The following is a 5,478-nucleotide window of genomic DNA, read 5'->3' as shown; positions in this document are numbered from 1 at the left end:
AGCGGTGATCAGAGCATGAGAAAAGCTCTTCGTGCTGCGGAGTCCGCTCGGTGCCCTCGCAGGATGCTTGGCAGCTTGTGCGAGTGCCAAGGTATCGTTCCCTCGGAGAAATGGGTCACACTTGTAATTGCAGAAGAGCGAGGGGGGTTGATCGGAGCCGGTTCTTGCGGCTACATCTGCATGCGTTATAGTGATGAGATGCTGAGCGAAATTGCGATAGCATCAGTTTTCTCCCAGCAGATAGGTGGAAGGGTAGCAGTAGGGAGAGACAACTCTCTCTCCCTATATATATATTTCAAAAGGATCTGAAGCTTCTCTCTGTTTATTCTGCTGGAGTTGCTATGGGAAAAGCTGGAGGTTGTGGCTTTCCTCTAAAACCTCTGGCAGTGTGTAGGAAATTGGTTTGTATTGCATGGCCCCTGTACGGGCAGCGGTAGAGCAGGGTCGTTCAGGAGGAAAGCCAGGGAGAAAGACAGACCTCCTGCTTAACCCTGGGAGGAAACTTCTCCTGTGCTCAGTGCAGACTCAAGGAGCATCCTTCCTCATTTTGAGTCTCTTCGTGTTCCCTGCAAGAACTAAAACACGGTTATAAAAATGAATCCACTCAGTGTCCGGGGAATGCTACCTTCCTGCGTGTTATTTATAAATCATAAATCTTGCCGCTTGGATTGCGATTCTCTGCATCTGAAGAGGAAGTGACTCTTACCACAAGACCTTGAAGCTTGGAGCATAAAGTGCATCTTACTTAGCTCTGGCCGTGACCGCTCCTCTGAGAAACGCGTGCATTAAAGCCATATACCTCTTCCTGTGCTATCCGCGTGGCCGCATTTTTATCAGTGGGATCGAGAGAAGAGGAGGTAGGCTCCTCGCTCTCTTGCATTTATCCTGCAACATCTTTGTCGCAAAAGGTCTCACAGCTGGGTTGAAGAAGCGGTAAAGGTTGTGCCTGTGATGGGAGGGGTTTGGTTAGGATTTGAAAGTGTGGACTTTCACCTGGTACAATGGCTAGGTCGGTGCCTGTGCATTAGATGTGTTTCCCGTCGTCCTTAGAGCAAAGATGATTTTTTGGCCCGTTGTCTCTTCTTCACAGAATCCTCACTTGGTGCAAATACGGAAAGGAGTTGTTTTGGTGTAGGAAAGATCCCAGTTAGCCGAGCAAATGTGGATTACTAGGTAGGGAAAGACCCCCAGAGTCAGCTATACTGGGGGCACAGGCATCCCTGCAAAGGCCTGAGGGACGTATCCTCCCTCTCTGGGGTCTGGCCTGAGAGTCTCTGCTCTTTGTCCCGTTGACTTCTGAGTGCACGAACTTGAATGATACTCAGGGCACTTCTGAGTGCACGAACTTGAATGATACTCATTCAATGTCAATCAGACATACATCAGGGCATGTCTGATTGTACGAGCTCGCTGGAGCTGCAGACCACCTTCAGAAATGAAGACCAAGCCGGTTCTAGGCAAGTGTTCCCATCCCTCGAAGCCTCCGCCGTTTGTGTGCCCGTCCTCCTGCCGCAGTTAGTGTCTGAGCTCCATCGGTCTCTGAAAGCCGCTGTCCTTGGTGTGTGCCCTGCGTGGAGAGCGGCTGCAGCCAGGCTCTGAGGAGTTTGATTAAAAAACAGCAACCTGAGCATCTCTGCGTTAGTTAAGCATCCTGGAGGGCAGCTGAGCCCAGCAGTGCCGAGGCCCAGCGCCGTTGGAATAGGACCAGGCAACTCCGCTTGGGAAAGGCTTGGTGAAGCGCGTGGAGCTCAGCAGGACTGTGCTCGCAGTCTCCTTTCCCACGCAGGTCTCGAGCAGTGCAGTGAACTTGACTAGATAAAACTAAGAGCACACCTGGATTCACGCACCGAGATGATCCGGAATAGCTGTGGCAACCCTAGGCAGACACTTGCAGCCCTAAACTACCCTGAGCCATCCTCGCTGCGGGGAGTTGAAGTCCCTGAAGTCAGCTAATGTAAGTCCGTAAGCGAGCAAAATCTGTTCTGTATGAAAGCTGCCTCTGAATCTGGTGATGCTCGTCAGGTATCACCTCCGTCCTTAACGGCTGTCTGCCTTTTCTCTGCAGGGGGTAAATGTTTTCCGTTTTTGGCCCAGACACCAGTCAGCTTACTATCTTAGTGGCGTCGAAATTTGTAGGACATTGCCGTGTCCTCTGCAAGGAAAAGTGTTGCGTAAATTGAAAACCGTGCTCTGGAAAGGAGGGTTTCTAGGTGAGTGATACAGCATAGCCCCAGGAAGGATGTGGAAGCTGGAAAACGAGGGTCCCTATTATCCCTTTCAGTGACTTACGCAACTTTTCTCCACCCTACGGTATTGTCAAGACATTTTCCAAGCCCCAGCACTGGGCATGTGACTTGAGGGGGGGAATTATCGCTGTCCCGAAAACCCCGCCACCCAACACCATCTCTGCCGAGAGCGGAGGACACCAACCGACCCCAGGGGTGGGAGGAGGCTCTGCCGCGCCGCCGTGTCCTCGGCTCGTCCCGCTGTGCTCTGCCCGCTGTTTGAAGCACAAACCCTGGAAACTCAAGGGGAGAAAGCCGTAACAATGGGTCTTTTCTTCACCCCGGGGAACGAAGCCGCGCTGCCGCGTCTCAGAGCGGGGGCTGCTCTCCCTGCGCCGCTGTGTCAGCAGTCAGGCGTGAGGAGGTTATTCAGCCCCTGCAGCACCCTGTGGGCTGCTGTGTCTTGTCTTCAAAGAGCGTCTTCTATTGCTTTTCTCTCTTAGGGGCAAATTTTACTGCTTGCAGAGGAACCGAGGAAGAAATGACGTCTGTTGGTTTGTTGCTATTGTCGTAGTGCCTTTTTCTACGTGTTTATCTGGAAAGCGTTGTCCAGAGCCTAACACGGCTTCCCAGTGTCCGAACTGCGGTGCGGGCAGAGAAACCGAGGCACTGAGCGGCTCGCTGCCTGGTGTGGGGATGGAGCAAGGAGAGCCGGAGCTCTTCATGCTGTGCTCAGTTCATTCCCCTTTCCTAGTGGGGGGACGGCCACTGCCCTTGGGTCCACAGCCTCCAGGAGGCTCGTTTCTTTGGGTTTAGAGAACAGTGACGTTTTACTGGGTCTTTCCTTCTGCAGGCTCTGTGCCCCATCCCTGATGTGGCAGGGGGTGGCAGCCGGTCTGGGAGCGGCGTCCAGGCTGGGTGTGGAGGGGACCTCGTCCCCTGGGGTGGAAAGGCACCATCGCAGCGCTGAGAAGCAGCACACGGGGCTGCGGGGAGCTGTGCCACCGCCGCAGAAGGGGCAGTAGCTGTTGGTTGCGGCCAGGTTTTGAATTGGAGCTCTGCTTGCTCATCATTATCATCTGCATTGAGTAAAAGCTGATGTAAAGCTGCCAGTTCCCTGGGCTGAGGATGCTTCGTGCCAGCCATTCCTTTGTGTTCCTCTGGGGAACTCGTCGTGCCCAGAAGCCAGACGCGGCGTGGCTGGGATTTGGCCAGGCCCTCGTCTCTAGGCCGGGGAGGTGGCAGAGGCGACGGGGGCGGTCTGGGGGATACAATTCCTCTGTAACAAGCCTCAATTCATAACCCATCACTGCAAGCCTGCCAGGTCGCTGGAAAGACTCATGACCTGCTGCTTTAGCCAGTTGTAGATTTAAGGGGACTGGCTGCTTTCCTCTAGTGCCGGCGGCTGTAAAAAGGGAGAGAGCATGTGTTTGCTTTTTGCTACGAGTAGTTTTTTGACACTTCAGCAGAGCTGTGGGCAGCGACAGTTTCCATTCGGTTTCTCTTTCCAGCTCCAAACCGCTCTCGCAGCGTGCTCTCACCCACTGCTTTGCTGCTTCCTTCCCCCTGGCCCCGCAGGTTGTGCAGGGCTGCGGGGGAACAGTCACGTCCCTCACACCGGTTAATTTTACAAGTGAATCAGAAGATGCCTGTGAAGGTTTGCGTGGGGGTAACGAGGAGGAGGAGGAGGGAGGAAGAGCCGGTCGCCCTTTAAGCGAAGCCCCATTACATCACTTGCCAAGAGCCTTGGGCTCTTTCAGCAGGAGCCAGATCCGCTGTTCCCGCCGCAGCACCCGTCACCCTTAGCAACAGGCATCTCTGCACCGTTGCCGTGGGAACGGCAGCCGGGTAGCGGGAGGACATCCCCCACCTTGTGCATCTCCCACCCCCAGGGAGAGGGCAGATGTGCCTCCTGCCTGGTGTGGGCTGGTCGGGGCGTCTCCTTGGCTTGCGTTTCCCTGCGCTTCCCTGTGCGAGAGGTCCAGGTTTTGGTGGGGCCTCCCCGGGGACATTAATTTGCCCCCCCCCCAGCCCCCTGTGTGATGCTGGTTCTCTCCCGATCCTTCCCTGTGTCTGCTCCAGAGCCAGCTCCTGTTTCTGTAGCGCTCGGGGTACAGCCTGAGATGCCCCGTGGCTATTTAAGGGAGGCGGGGGGGGCTCTCTCCAGGACTTGTCATTAACCATGTACGCAGCGAGGGCTAAAACCTCTCTGAGCATTAGTCACCGCAGGCTGGAGTGGGGCAGCCCTTCCCTGGGTTTTGCTTTCGCTCCGGACTGGGAGCTGCTGCCGTGCCTGCAGTGGACTGTTCACCAGGCGGTGACTGCAGGCTCACGGTGGCAATTTGCTGCGCTGCTGCCATCTCTGCCGAGGGTCCGAGTGTCCGTAAAATGCAGGTCGTCCCAGTGGTACGTGCCTGCCCCATGGGTGATGGTCCTTGTCATCAGCTCAGCCTGCCTGGGGTAGAAACGTGGTGTCCTTCCCCCTTTGCAGGTGGGGAGCTGAGGCGCAGAGGAGAAGCGAAATGACTTGGCTGGCGATCGGCAGCGAAGCTGCAACAGGGATTTGAGGCTGAGCTCAGCATCCCAAATTCAACCCCAGCTGAGGAGGGCAGGGGGCTCTGCAGCTCACTTGTCGTGGTGGCGTGGTGAGCTGTCCCCATGTCTGAGCTGCTTCTATCCTCCACTGTATGGAGACACAAATAATTCATGCTTTCTGGGCTCAGGACTTTCTGTCTCTGCATTATTTATTCACCCTTCAAGCTTCCTCCTCTTTTTCCTGCCGTGGCTCCTGTTGGAAGGAGCCTTGGCAGCAGCGTGTTCCTGGTCTCAATGAGGACGGCCATGCTCTGAATGCGAGATGCGTAGGGGAGGCCAGAGCTGGGCCTCTCCGGCTGGAGGGGATACGGACAGCTTGGCAGAGCTTTGTGGGGATGGTGCTTCCAGGTCTGACCAGTGCTGGGAAATTCAGAGCTTAGAACAAAGCACTTTTAGGCTGGGACAATGCTTGGAGTGGAATCCTTTGAAAGCCTGACACGGAAAGGGGCTAAAAGCCAGACCAGCCACTGCCTGGGGACAGCTGGGGCCTTAATATAGCCTTTGAGCATCGAGGAGCTGAGCGCCGGCTGCAGAAAGTGCTGACCTGGGGCAGGGTACGGTTACTCTGCAGGCATTTTGTTTTCATCTCGAGCTTATCTGGTCTCTCCCTGGGGAGCTCTCAGCTGGGGGGGGGGGGGGGGGCTTGGGTGTGTTTTGG

This window comes from Aptenodytes forsteri, unplaced genomic scaffold (assembly GCF_000699145.1).
Source record: "Aptenodytes forsteri isolate BGI_AS27 unplaced genomic scaffold, ASM69914v1 Scaffold147, whole genome shotgun sequence".
In the NCBI taxonomy this organism is placed as follows: domain Eukaryota; kingdom Metazoa; phylum Chordata; class Aves; order Sphenisciformes; family Spheniscidae; genus Aptenodytes; species Aptenodytes forsteri.
This window is presented reverse-complemented; position numbering follows the sequence as displayed.